Below are 13,671 nucleotides of genomic sequence, written 5' to 3' on the forward strand. Positions count from 1 at the left end.
TTTTAAAAAAAATTTTTGATGAAAACGTAGCAAGAGAATAGTTATTCCAAAAGCCATCTTTTATTGAAAAGGCTCTTGACAAGACACTATTGCTAATCCTTACACCAACTCTTACCCTGCAAGGTAAGTGACATCACCTTTTACAAATGAACAAACAGACCAGCATCCATGCTAAGAAAGGTCCTAAGCGTTACATGGGAGTAACAGGCAGAGCCAAGATTTGAGCCTAAGGATTTCTGATTTCAAAATATCTCTCTGTTCAGCATATTGACACTCAAAGTATATGTAGGTGAAAACTGATTAAGCGAGACACCAGAAAGAATTTTCTCCACTTAAAAACGCTAAAATGAATTAAACATTGGAGGTGTAAACTAGCAATGTCAATTTCCTGGTTTTAATAATGGTACTGAAGATATTAAAGACAGTATCACTGGGAATGCTGGATGAAGGGTACATGAGAACTCTGCACAGTTTTTGTACCTCCTTGCAGCCTAAGATTCCTTTAAACTTAGAACTTTCTTTTTTAAATGAGAGAATAAAGTTTTTGGAAAGTTATACAGCATCTTTCTCCTTTGGATGCATTTTTTTTAAAAAAAGCGAATTCTCAGTTGTCTGCAGTAACCTAAATACTGCAAGAAATAAAATGATATTGAATCCCTTCAACTCTCATTCAATTTTAATAAACTTTTATTAAGTGAATATTAATGAAGTACATGGTACTGTACAATTTCATCTATATAAATTTGTGTGTTCCCACATTAAAGGTTTTTCTCATTTTTGTCTCTGTCTACCATGCTGACATCCAGGAACCAAGGAAATACAGCTACCGGTAATAACTAAAGTGAACATCATGAAGCTGAAATGCCTACCTGACATTAAAAGAATATTTGATAAGAAAATTCACTTTTTTATCTTAAGAATTATGGAACTACTTTTTTTCAGTAAATATGACAGTTTTGAAACAGTCATCATTTACCAAATGTTTTCTATCTGTCATTAAATTCACTTACTATCAGCGCTACAGTGTAAAAATGGAGCTTCTCGTTCTAAATGAGGAAAGCTAGACTCTTAGAGATTACTTTGCAAAGCCATGCCACTATTAAATGGCAAAATGAGGATTCCAACTCAAATTCCCAAACACAACACACGTCCCACTATCTTTACCCCTCCACACATCCATTCCTATCCTCAAAAGGCATCTATTATATCCTTCACCAACCAAACCTTCATGGCAAAATATCCGCTCTAAGTACATTTACACATTTTTAAAAAAATTCTCAATATTCATTTCTGGCTCCTATTTAAAGTTTGTTACTGAAGCCGAAGAAAAATCTTACAAGAATGAAAGAAATGCAAGTGGGATTCCAAGTAACAATATGTGCATTTGCAAGTAGGAAACATGAGGAGAGCATCTGCCAAATCCATTCTGGCCTCGTTTGATACTATCTCACTGATCTGGGTCCAACTTACATTTGTTTCTCTCTTTCTTTCCCTCCCCCATTTCCTCGTCGTTCCAGAAGCATATAAAAACCATAGCAAAGAAGCTGGATAGAATTTCCAAGAATACACTGAAAACACTGTCCAATACGGGAAGGGCTATCTAGTCCAAATGTTAACTTCAGTTAAGAAAAATCTAAAATGCTAAAACAAATCTTTCTGGAATTGGGAAAAAAAGAAACAACATTATCTAAGTATTGATTGTAAAAATCAATAGATTTGTGGGGAGAAAGTCTCAAAAGAACTAATTAAATATGCCTTTTAATCTGTGCTTATGCACAGGGCACTATAATTTAGTATGAGTCAGCCTTGAAGCCGGATGTACTTTTTAATTCAAACTTATATTTAAAGTCTTTAATTATGTTCAATCCTGCTTCTAGCTTTTGTTCGGCAGCACTGATCCCTATCTGTGCGACCCTGACGCAAATCAATCTCAGGTTTCTGATACTTATAGTATAACACCATCAGAATGGGGCAGGATTTTTGAAGCTCCATAAACTATGATACTGTTCTTGACTTCTATCTGCATGTGAAATCTTTAAAGTCTAATCTATGTAACTAGTATTTTCTCTCTTTTTTGAGATGGAGTCTCACTCTGTTACCCAGGTTGGAGTGTGATGGCACGATCTCAACTCACTGCAACCTCCACCTCCTAGGTTCGAGCAATTCTCCTGCCTCAGTCTTCCCAACAGCTGGGATTACAGGCACACGCCAACATGCCTGACTAATTTTTGTAATTTTAGTAGAGATGGGGTTTCACCATATTGGCCAGGCTGGTCTCGAACTCGTGACCTTCTGATCCACCTGCCTTGGCCTCCCAAAGTGCTGGAATTACAGGCGTGAGCCACTGTGCCTGGCTGGTATTTTCTTTTTTAAAAGAAATAGTCAGTTCCTAATCAGTCATGCTTTTAAAAGATCAAAGTAAAAATGACTAATTGATTTATACTTTTAAAATCACCTCAGCATTTTCCCCTTATGGCGGTATTTTACAGCAGCCCTATTTCTTTCCTTCCAACTTCTTGGTGAATTAAGGGACAGCACCATAGCAGTACAACAGTGAAGAATAAATAACTTTATAAAAAGTCAAACGCACAGGCTAAAATATCCTGTCTTCTATTTCTAACTGGATATCAACTAACAAATAGTACCAATGAATATTTTCATTCTTGTATTTAGGGGCTTAGGCAATAATCCTACGAAGTCTAGTCTGTAAGTCGCCTGTCATCCCACCCCTGACAAAAAGAGAAGACTAAATAACTGTCTGTGTCAAGCCTTGTGTTAACCTAGGAAATATCACAGGAATATTGTGGTAGCCTATCTCACAAGTTCACACTCTAATGGAGGAGATACATTTAACAGACAACGATGATTCCATGTGATGCAGGTTGTTACAAGACAAGGACAGGGTGCCTGAGAAATATACAGGAGGGACTGATATGCTTTGGCTGTGTCCCCACCCAAATCTCATCTTGAATTGTAGCTCCCATAATTCCCATGTGTTATGAGAGAGACCCGGTGGGAGATAACTGAATCATGGGGGCAGGTTCCACCATACTGTTCTCATGATAGTGAATACGTCTCACAAGATCTGATGGTTTTTATACGGGGAAACCCCTTTTGTTTGGCTCTCTCGTTCTCTCTTGCCCCTGAAGTGCCTTTCGCCTTCCACCATGATTGTGAGGCCTCCCCAGCTGTGTGTAACTGTGAGGCCATTAAACCTCTTTTTCTTTATAAATTACCCAGTCTCAGGTATGTCCTTATTGACAGTGTGAAAAGGGACCAATACAGGGACATTTAACACAACCTGAAAAGAAAGGATTTCAGGGAGTTCAGAAGAATTTCTCAAAGGAAGTGACATCCAAAAGAGACTAGAAATAAGTAACTACTTTACATCCACTAGGATGGCAATATTTAAAAAGATTGACAATCACCGGTAATGGGAAGGATACAGAGAAACTGGAAACCTCATACAATGCTGGGGAGAATGTCAAAGGGTACAGGCAGTTTGGAAGACAGTTCACCAGTTCCTCAAAATGTTAGCACTGAATTACCCTACGATCCAGAAAGGATGCTCCTAATACATAACAAAGAGGGCTGAAAACAAACGTCCACACAAAAGCTTCTACGAGAATGTTCATAGCAGCATTACTCTAAACAGCCGAAGTAGAAACAATTCAAATGTCTCTCAGCTGACGAATCAACAAACAAAATGTGCTCCGTTCCAAAATGGACTATTATTCAGTCATAAAAAAAGACAAAAAATAGCAATTCATGCTACCACGTGTGTAAACATGGACAAACCTTGAAAACTTAGGCTAAGTGGGAAAAGCCAGACACAAAACGTTACAAATTATATGGTTCCATTTACATAAAATGTCCAAAACAGGCAAATCCTTAGATACAGAAAGTAGATTAGTGGTGTCCAGGGAGTGAGGAGGAAATGGGGTACATCTGCTGATGGGTATGGGGCTTCTCACTGAGGTGATGAAATCATTCTGCAATTAGATGAAATTAGATCATGGAATTTTAGATCATAGTCATGCAATTTTGTGAATATACTGAAAAACCACTGAATTCTACATGTTAAAATGGTACATTGTGTGGCATATGAATAATCTCTTGATTAAAAAAGAAAATATAACAGTGAGTATATGAAAATATTGAACAAACGAATCAAAAGGAAGAAAAAGAAGGAGAAAGTGACAAAAATGATAGCTGATAAGGAGAAAGGAGAAACTGAGGTGGGGGGTGCTTCAGCACAAGGAGGAAGACACAGGTTCCTCAGCAGGAAGGAGGGGGAAGATCCAGAGCAGGAAGGAGGGGGAAGGTCCAGAGCAGGAAGGAGGAGGCAGATCTCAGAGTAGGAAGGAGGCAGGTCCCAGAGCAGGGAGGAGGAGGCAGATCCCAGAGTAGGAAGGAGGAGGCAGATCCCAGAGTAGGAAGGAGGAGGCAGGTCCCAGAGCAGAGAGGAGGAGGCTGGTTCCAGAGCAGGAATGTGGAGGTGGGTTCTGGCAGTTTCCAAGCAGGAAGGAGGTGGCAGGCTGCAGAAGAGCAAGAAGGAGATGGTTCCGAAGCGGGACAAAGGCGGTGGGTTTCAGCAGTTTCAGAGCAGGAGGAAGGAGGCAGTTGCGAAGCAGGAGAAGAAGGAACTCAGTGGGACTGCGATGCGCTCTGCCTTCCACTAGTGACAAAGCACAGAATGTGAGTGCAGGTTAGTTGTGCGGGCCTGGGGGCAAAACGTGAGGGAGCTGCTCTCTTAAGCTTCTTTTCTGACTGGCAGTTAACTGGCAACTCGGAGGCGTAGAAAGTTCAAGGTGAATGGAGGACGTTAAGGACAACCTCTGAAGAACAGGAGACACGGATGAGAAAACAGGCCAGTGATTGGACGTTTCCCACCATTTAAAAACAACAACATCCATGTTTAACACTACAAAATAATTCACTTAGGAACAGGAGCACCTCCAGAGAGACTTTCTCCCCGGGCCGGTCTCCCGGCTCCAGGCGGCAGCCCTAGTGCCTGCTGGCCTTCACAGAAGCAGGCATCTTTCTCGAGATTTTCCTGTTCAGTTCACCAACTGCTCCAGGCCTGTAGCAGGCTGTTTCTTAGTTTATGTGTTTCCTCACATTTTAGGATTTCAGATTTAAGATTATTCCCGGCTACTGTAGATATCAAAAATGGCTATGAGACCAGGTGCAGGGCACACCTGTAATCCCAGCAATTTGGGAGGTTGAGGCGGGAGGATCGCTTGAGCCCACGAGTTTCAGAACAGCCTAGGCAACATACTGAAAGGCCCATATCGGTGTTAAAAAATGGAAACCAAGTCCAGGCATGGTGGCTCACGCCTGCAATCTCAGCACTTTGGGAGGCCAAAGCAGGGCAGATCACGTGGTCGGGAGTTCGAGACAAGCCTGACCAACACGGTGAAACTTCATCTATATTAAAAATACAAAAATTAGCCAGGCGTAGTGGCATGCACCTTTAATCCCAGCTACTCAGGAGGCTGAGGCAGGAGAATCACTTGAACCTGGGAGGTGGAGGTTGCAGTGAGCTGAGATCGCACCACTGCACTCTAACCTGGCGACAGAGCAAGACTCTTTCTCAAAAAAATCAGCCAGATATGGTGGCATGTGCCTGCAATCCCAGCTACTTGGGAGGCTGAGGTGAGAGGGTCACTTGAGCCTAGGAGTTTAAGGCTGTGGTGAGCTAGGATTGTGCCACTGCATGGCAGCCAATTTAACAGAGCGAGATCCTGACTACAAAATCTGAAAAAAATAAATGGATGTGAAGATGCTGCTTTTTTTTTTTTTTTTTTTTGAGACAGAGTTTTGCTCTTGTTACCCAGGCTGGAGTGCAATGGCGTGATCTCGGCTCACCACAACCTCCGCCTCCTGGGTTCAGGCAATTCTCCTGCCTCAGCCTCCCGAGTAGCTGGGATTACAGGCACGCGCCACCGTGCCCAGCTAATTTTTTGTATTTTTAGGCCAGACGGGGTTTCACCATGTTGACCAGGATGGTCTCGATCTCTTGACCTCGTGATTCACCCGCCTCGGCCTCCCAAAGTGCTGGGATTACAGGCGTGAGCCACCGTGCCCGGCCGTGAAGATGCTTCTTACGGCGCTTTTCATCGCCGTGAGGGAAAACAAGCTTTCTGATTCATTGTATCTCATTTTTCTCTGTTTCTAATAGAAAGCATTTCATAATTTTTTTTCCATATCAAGAAACCAGAATTCGACTTGATATGTTCTAGATATTAAGACATGTTGATGATCTTTATTTTCTATGCTTTGGTAATAAGTAATTCATACTTAAATGAATAAAACTAGGTTTTACCTTCAGTTGGTAAAGTTGACCTCAAGTCTGAGCTGAAGATTTTCTCAGAAACTTTCAAATCAAGATCTACCTCTCCATGGGTAAGAATAATGGAGTGACTCCACCAGCAGATTTTACCTACAGAAAAGGCAACAATTTATTAGAACTTTGTGTGAAGGAAAGGTGCTACATAGTAACTACTAAATCACATAAACATACCAAGTCTCCAAATAGTACTAAATATTTTTATTTCTAATCATTAGACAACTACATACCAGTTAACATTTTTTGAAAGTTTCCTGTATTGCTGATATTTTTTCACATGTAACCGTATTTGTTTTTTTTTTTTTTTTTTTTTTTTTTTTGAGATGGCGTCTCACTCTGTCGCCCAGGCTGGAGTGCAGTGGCACGATCTAGGCTCACTGTAACCTCTTCCTCCTGGGTTCAAGTGATTCTTCTGTCTCAGCCTCCTGAGTAGCTGGGACTACAGGTGTCCAGCACTATACCCAGCTAATTTTTGTATTTTTAGTAGGGTTTTGCCATGTTGGTCAGGCTGGTCTCGAACTCCTGACCTCAAGTGATCCACCTCGACCTCCCGAAGTGCTGGGATTACAGGCGTGAGCCACCACGCCCAGCCCTTGTTTGTTTCTTATCACTGATACCATTTTGCAGATGAAGGAAACAGAACACAGCCAGTAAACGACAGAGTCACGATTTGTACCCAGGGATTCTGGCTCTAGGTCCTGAGTTCTTAATCACAGAACAGCCTTAACACACTGTCTTCACACAGGTCCGTATGCTCTAGGAAAGAGTTTTACAAGTTAGATGGTCTGAGGAATCCTAGACGGTTTATTCCCATTTGATTGCTCGTGCTTCCCAAAATACATAAACGCCATCTAAAATTCAAAATACTACAGTCAGGGGGAGATAGTAACAAGAGACTGCATCAAGGGGAGACAAACTGGGTATTTCACATAGAGGACCAAGCAATAGGCTGTGTGTTAACCATGTATCTGAAACACTCCTGTGCCTAAAACTTATGTTTTTTAAAAAAGGCTAGATGACCACAAATCTGCTTCTGGTCCTAAAATAGAAAGCATTCACTGTGAAACCCTCGACATCCTCCTTCGCCAGTCCCTTTGCTTCTTTCTGAGTAGTCATTCATTACCCATTCTTCTAGGCTTTCATCTAAATCTCTCTCTTCTCTCCCTCCCAATTGGTCTCTTCTTCCACTTTACACTTCATTAATGCAGGTCTAGTCTAGACAATTCAGCATTTATTAGGATAACAGACAACTCCATTTGTTCCTTTGAACCTTTTTAGAAACGAAGCAAAGCATAAAGAAATAAAAACGCATAATGCTCAATATTCTCTAAGTATCATATATGATAATATATCATGAGCTTGACTAGAAGCCCTTTCAGGAAAAGCAACAGGCTGGAGAACCCAGAGAGAGCGGTAGGATGCTGGGTGCACGGTGGACGGCACCGACGGGCAGAGCCGCTGGGTGCACGGTGGACGGCACCGACGGGCAGAGCCGCTGGGTGCACGGTGGACGGCACCGACGGGCAGAGCCGCTGGGGGCACGGTGGACGGCACCGACGGGCAGAGCCGCTGGGGACACGGTGGACGGCACCGACGGGCAGAGCCGCTGGGGGCACGGTGGACGGCACCGAGGGGCAGAGCCGCTGGGTGCACGGGGGATGGCACCGACGAGCAGAGCCGCTGGGGGCACGGTGGACGGCACCGACGGGCAGAGCCGCTGGGGGCACGGTGGACGGCACCGAGGGGCAGAGCCGCTGGGGGCACGGTGGACGGCACCGAGGGGCAGAGCTGCTGGGTGCACGGGGGATGGCACCGACGAGCAGAGCCGCTCCCTCCTTCAGGGATGTTCCGTGTTTGCTAACTCAGTGTGCTGCCTACATTTACTTACACTTGCAAATAAGTAAACATGTTGAGATTCAATATGTGAACTTGAAACAAGGCCTGCAGTCACTATATTTTCTAGGTATTTCTGCCAAAGTAAACGTTTTTCCTTGAATCTTGACTCTGATTCTCCAATCTTGTTTTCTTTGTCTTTTGCTTTGATCCTGTTGCTTCTGCTGTTCTTCTTGAACATTTAAAATGTGTGCCTTTGCCCATATAAAGAGTAAAGAATCTCTAAGGTGTGCTTGGGCGTGCAAGCTGGCTTTGCAAATCAGAAAGCATCTTAAAGGATCAGTACATGGTGTTAGTATCCAAAATCAACGGCAGGACTGCCTTTCTATCATCAGAGTGTGAGGAGGAATCAAACTTCCAACAAATCGCCATATGAAATTTCTCTTAGCCTAACCTAAAGTTTCCCTAACCTTTCCTATACATTTTTTTTTTTTTTTTTGCTTTGGAAATGTCCTTTATTAGTTAGTTATTTATTTTTAATTTTACTTCAAGTTCCAGTGCTGAACGTGCAGGTTTGTTACATGGTGCGTCATGGTGGTTTGCTGCACCTATCAACCCATCATGTAGGTGTTTTTTGTGTTTTTTCTTGAGACGGAGTCTTGTACCATCGCCCGGGCTGCCGTGCAGAAACCTCCGCCTCCCAGGTTCAAGAACTCTCCTGCCTCAGCCTCCCAAGTAGCTGGGATTACAGGTGCCTGCCACCATGACTGGCTAATTTTTTGTATTTTTAGTAGAGATGGGGTTTCACTATGTTGGCCAGGCTGGTCTCGAACACCTGACCTCATGATCCACCCCACCTCGGCTGCCCCAAGTACTGGGATTATAGGTATGAGCTACTGTGCTCAGCCTGTCACCTAGGTTTTAAGCCCTGCATGCATTAGGCATTCGTCCTAATGCTCCCTCCCCTCTCCCCACCCCGACAGGCCCTGGTGTGTGATGTTCCCCTCCCTGTGCTTCACAGATTATACCTATACAGTAACAGCAGCAACGATAATATACAATGAGGATAATAACAACAGCACAGCATTTACTCTAAGCCAGTGCTCTTCTCAGCACTCTGCTGGTAGTTATTGTTGTTCTTGTGACAGAGTCTTGCTCTGTCACCAGGCTGGAGTGCAGTGGCACAATCTCGGCTCACTGCAACCTCTGCCTCCAGGGTTCAAGCAATTCCCCTGCTTCAGCCTCCCAAATAGCTGGGACTGCAGGTGCACGCCACCATGCTCAGCTAATTTTTTCTATTTTTAGTAGAGATGGGGTTTCACCATGTTGGCCAGGATGGTCTTGATCTCTTGACCTCGTGATCCACCCACCTTGGCCTTCAAAAGTGCTGGGGTGATAGGCAAGAGCCACCGCACCTGGCCTCTACTGGTATTAATCAGATGGTCTGTACAACAGCCACTCGAGATAGGTACCACTGTGACCTACATTTTATAGATGACATGAGAAACAGAGAGGTCAGTTCACTTGCTCAGTCACACACTGGTAACTGGTGGAGGCAGGATTTGAGCTCAGGCAGCAGGACTCCAGAACACCAACTCATAATCCCATCATTCTAAAATACCTCATCAATACCTTAACAATGGCCAAAGACACTCCAAAGTTCCACCTATGTTCCCAGTCAAATCAAAATTTCTGTAACTACACAAAACAGACGTCCAGAAAAGTCCCTGTCTCCTAAAACTATATTCTTCTCTGCACAATAATCACAAAAAACCAGAACTCAAAGTCTAATTATTACACCCTGTAAGAATCTTACAAAGTCCAGAATAAAAAAGAAGTCAGAAACTTTTCCTTTTAACTTTGTAAAATGAAGTAAAAACTAAAAACTAAGCTTTCCTGTACAAATTATGTCTTTTTATTTCAAATTAATTTCAAGCTTCCAGAAATGTTGTACAAGCTGTTCAAAGAACTCTCATGTACAACAAAGCCACAGAAAATAAAAAGAACTCTCACGTACCCTTCACCCAGAGACCCCAATTTGAGGTAGGCCAACTTTCCCAGTAATGCTCTTTCTAGTCACAGGATCCATTTCAGGACCACACTTTCTATCTAGTTGTCATCTCTCTTCGATCTGGAACAGTATCTTCACCTACACCACCTTTAGATTATGGAAGGCAGCAGGTTAATTATTTTGTAAAATGCCCCTGAACTGGGATTAGAGATATTTTCTCACGAAAAGATCTGAAGATAGCATTGTTTGGAAGTGATGCTGTGTTCTGCTCATTGCATCCCATCAAGTGACACAGAACGCTGTGTGTCCCATCACTGCTAAGGAGACCTTTGATCACCTGAGTAAGACTGGGTCTTCCACGTGTCTCCAGTAAAGCTCCTGTGTTTCCCCTTAAAATACGTAAGGATTTGTGAACAGATACTTGATGGTTATATAAAGATGCTGATCCTCGTCCAACTTTTATTCACTAGTGTTAGCATCCATTGATGCTTCTTACCTAAATTAATAATTACGGTGATGACTGCCAGATGGGAATCTCTCCAATTCCAGAATTCCTTCTATGTATCAGACAGCATTCTATTTTAAGGCAGAACTTCCTCCTCTCCCCCCGCTTTTATGCATTCATTTCTTTATACCAGTGTGGATTCATGTATTTCTTGTTTGTTTCATATGACATAATCCGTAACTATCATTATCATTTTGGTGTTCGAATTGTTCCAGCTTTCGCATGGGTTTAGTGAGAATCCCTTCAAGCTGACTGCTGTGTCCTTGTGGCATCTCCCATTATTAAGAGTTTCTGAATCTTCTGTCACAAGACACTCAGGGCTCATCGTGTACCTTTTCTGTCCCAGCTCTAGAGCCACACATTTTTTTCAAAGACCCATAGTTGCTTGAAGCAAAAACTGGAATTTAGAAACTATAATCTGGGTAGCAAATGTGCTCGTATTTATTGGGCTTTCACTGCAGCCTGGCCCTTTCAGTAAGCAGAGTTAGGAAATGGGTATGGGGTGTGTGTGTGTGTGTGTGTGTGTGTGTGTGTGTGTGTATCTAATTATTCATAGACATGCATATACTTTAATGTTTATATTATTTCTATACTGAAATTTCTATATCTCTAAAATTTCTACATATTAAAATCCACACATTCACAATGAAACCTTAAATTCCTATCCACGATACAGGGTTCAATCTAGCTCTCCCCATTTTTATATCTGTAACTGTTCACCCACAGTAAGAAGTCTGACTCCCATTACCTTCGATCTATGTACTTATTCACCCTGATAAGTCTCCTTGCTCAGACCTGCTTAATGGCTTTTGACAAACCAAAGGGAAAAAGGAAGAAGGACAGAAGGAGGAAAGGCAGTATCAATTTTTTAAGAATTAATAATCTATCTATGATCAGAATACACTCAGGCTAAATCATCAACACAGCAGCTCACTCCCTGGCCATAACAGATACCAGAGTTTAAAATAAGTCTTCCAATGGCTTGTCATCTTTCAATGTATACAGGACACACAATTGTTCACATCTTTACTACAAAAATTTTTTGATGTATATAGTATTGGATAATACATATTTTAAGAGTGATGTGTGGTTTTTTCAGACCAGATCAAAGAAATCCTAGTATATCCTTACTGAACAACCCACCCCATTATCGTGACGATGGGGAAAGTGGGGCCCAGAAAGGTCACAGGTCTTGCTCAGGGTTCTGGAATCAATCAGTAGCAAAGCACAATCCAACCCTTGAGCTGCTGACTTTCCAGATCATTATGCAATGATACCTTTGAAAATATTTTCCAAAAGCAAAACTTTTTTTTTTTTTTCAGACAGGGTCTCACTCTATCACTCAGGCTGGAGTGCAGTGACACAATCATTAGCTCACTGAGGCCTGGAATTCCTGGGATCAAATCATCTTTCCACATCAGCCTCCCAAGTAGCTGGGACCACAGGCACATGCCACCATACCCAGCTAATTTAAGAAAAAAAATTTTTTGTAGAGATAGTCTCACTATGTCATCCAGGCTGGTCTCAGACTCCTGGCCTTGGGCAATCTTCCCACCTCAGCCTCCCAAAGTGCTGGGATGACAAACATGAGCACCACCGTGCCTGGCCAAAACATGTAATTTTAAAATACAACCACTGGGAAGTATGTAATGTCAGAAGCACCCACGAGAAAAACGTATAGGCATGAATGTAGCAAGCTTACTTCCAACCACTAGAGGAAACAGCACCTTCCATGAGAACATTAACAAAAGCACTCAAATGCTTAACTATAAACATAATGCGCAGAACCAGAAACTGTTCCTTACTTCAGTGTTCTGTCATTTTCTCCAAGTCCTCATAATGAGCATCCATCAACAGAGTACTACAGCTATGAAGAAATGCAAAATGGACACGGGAAGACCTACCAACCTCATAAGCATACTGGGAAGATCAAGACAGTGCCCGTGAAAATACTGTCCCTGGGGCATGCTATACAGTTACACCTGGCTCCCTTCCCCTTGATGTAAGTAGAGCGCTTCTCTTCCGAAGCTGACTGAACCAACATGGTAAGATGGTTTCCACTCTGGCCCCAAGTTCACTTCCATTAAGCATATCACTTAGCATCAGTCAAGCTTTTGGTGTCGTAGTTTTCCCTGAAAGAGGAATTAAATCCCCGCCCTGCCGATCCCTGAGGAAGACAAGCACCTCTGGAGTGGGGGTGATGAGGCTAGGCTTTGTTGTCAGCATAAATTCTAATCCTTTGAAAATATTTTCCAAAAGCAAAACATAATTTTTTTTTTCAGACAGAGTCTCACTCTATCACTCAGGCTAGAGTGCAGTGGCGCAATCGCAGCGCACTACGGCCCGGAATTCCTGGGATCAAACAATCTTTCCACATCAGCCTCCCAAGTAGGATGGCCTTAGGTAGGAGTACGTCACTGAACTCTAAGCCTCCATCTCTCATCTGTAAAATGGAGACAATGACACCTAAGTTCTCAGAGCTGGTGTGCAAATTAAATGAGAAAAAAGCATGCAAAGTGATTCACACAAAATCCAGCACCCCGTTTGATAAATGAAGACTCCCCTGTCATCACCACCCTCATCATGCTGCCACCACCACTATCTCCATCATGGGAGTCATCCATAGTAATAATCAGTCTTTCGAGTCACTCGCAACGCGTAATACCAGTGGAAAGGGAAAGCTTATTTCAAATGTGCTATAGTCATTACTATGGACGGAATGCTCTGGCCCCGAAAATTCCTATGTTGAAATCCTATCCCCCAGTGTGATGGTATCAGGAGGTTGGGCCTTTGGGAAGTGATCAGGGCATGAGGGTAGAGTCCTCATGAATGGAATTAGTTCCCTTATCAAAGAGACCCAGAAAACTCTCACTCTCTGCCACGTGAAGATACGAGAAGTTGACAATCTGCAACCACGAAGAGGGCCCTCATCAGAACCCAACCACGCTGGGACCCTGAGCTCAGACCTTC

The 13,671-nt window shown here is 42.9% G+C and overlaps 1 long non-coding RNA gene across 14 annotated transcripts in view; it reads right to left on the reverse strand.

Moving 5' to 3' along the window:
- Nucleotides 1-13,671, reverse strand: part of LOC103792230 (uncharacterized) — a 585,886-nt gene that overhangs the window by 250,944 nt on the left and 321,271 nt on the right. For all 14 annotated transcript variants that reach the window (XR_013533659.1, XR_013533642.1, XR_013533640.1 and 11 more), the window contains one exon: nucleotides 6,329-6,445. This is a non-coding gene — a long non-coding RNA (uncharacterized LOC103792230). The remainder of the gene's footprint in view (nucleotides 1-6,328; nucleotides 6,446-13,671) is intronic.

This window comes from Callithrix jacchus, chromosome 4 (genome assembly GCF_049354715.1).
Source record: "Callithrix jacchus isolate 240 chromosome 4, calJac240_pri, whole genome shotgun sequence".
Taxonomy (NCBI): Eukaryota; Metazoa; Chordata; class Mammalia; order Primates; family Cebidae; genus Callithrix; species Callithrix jacchus.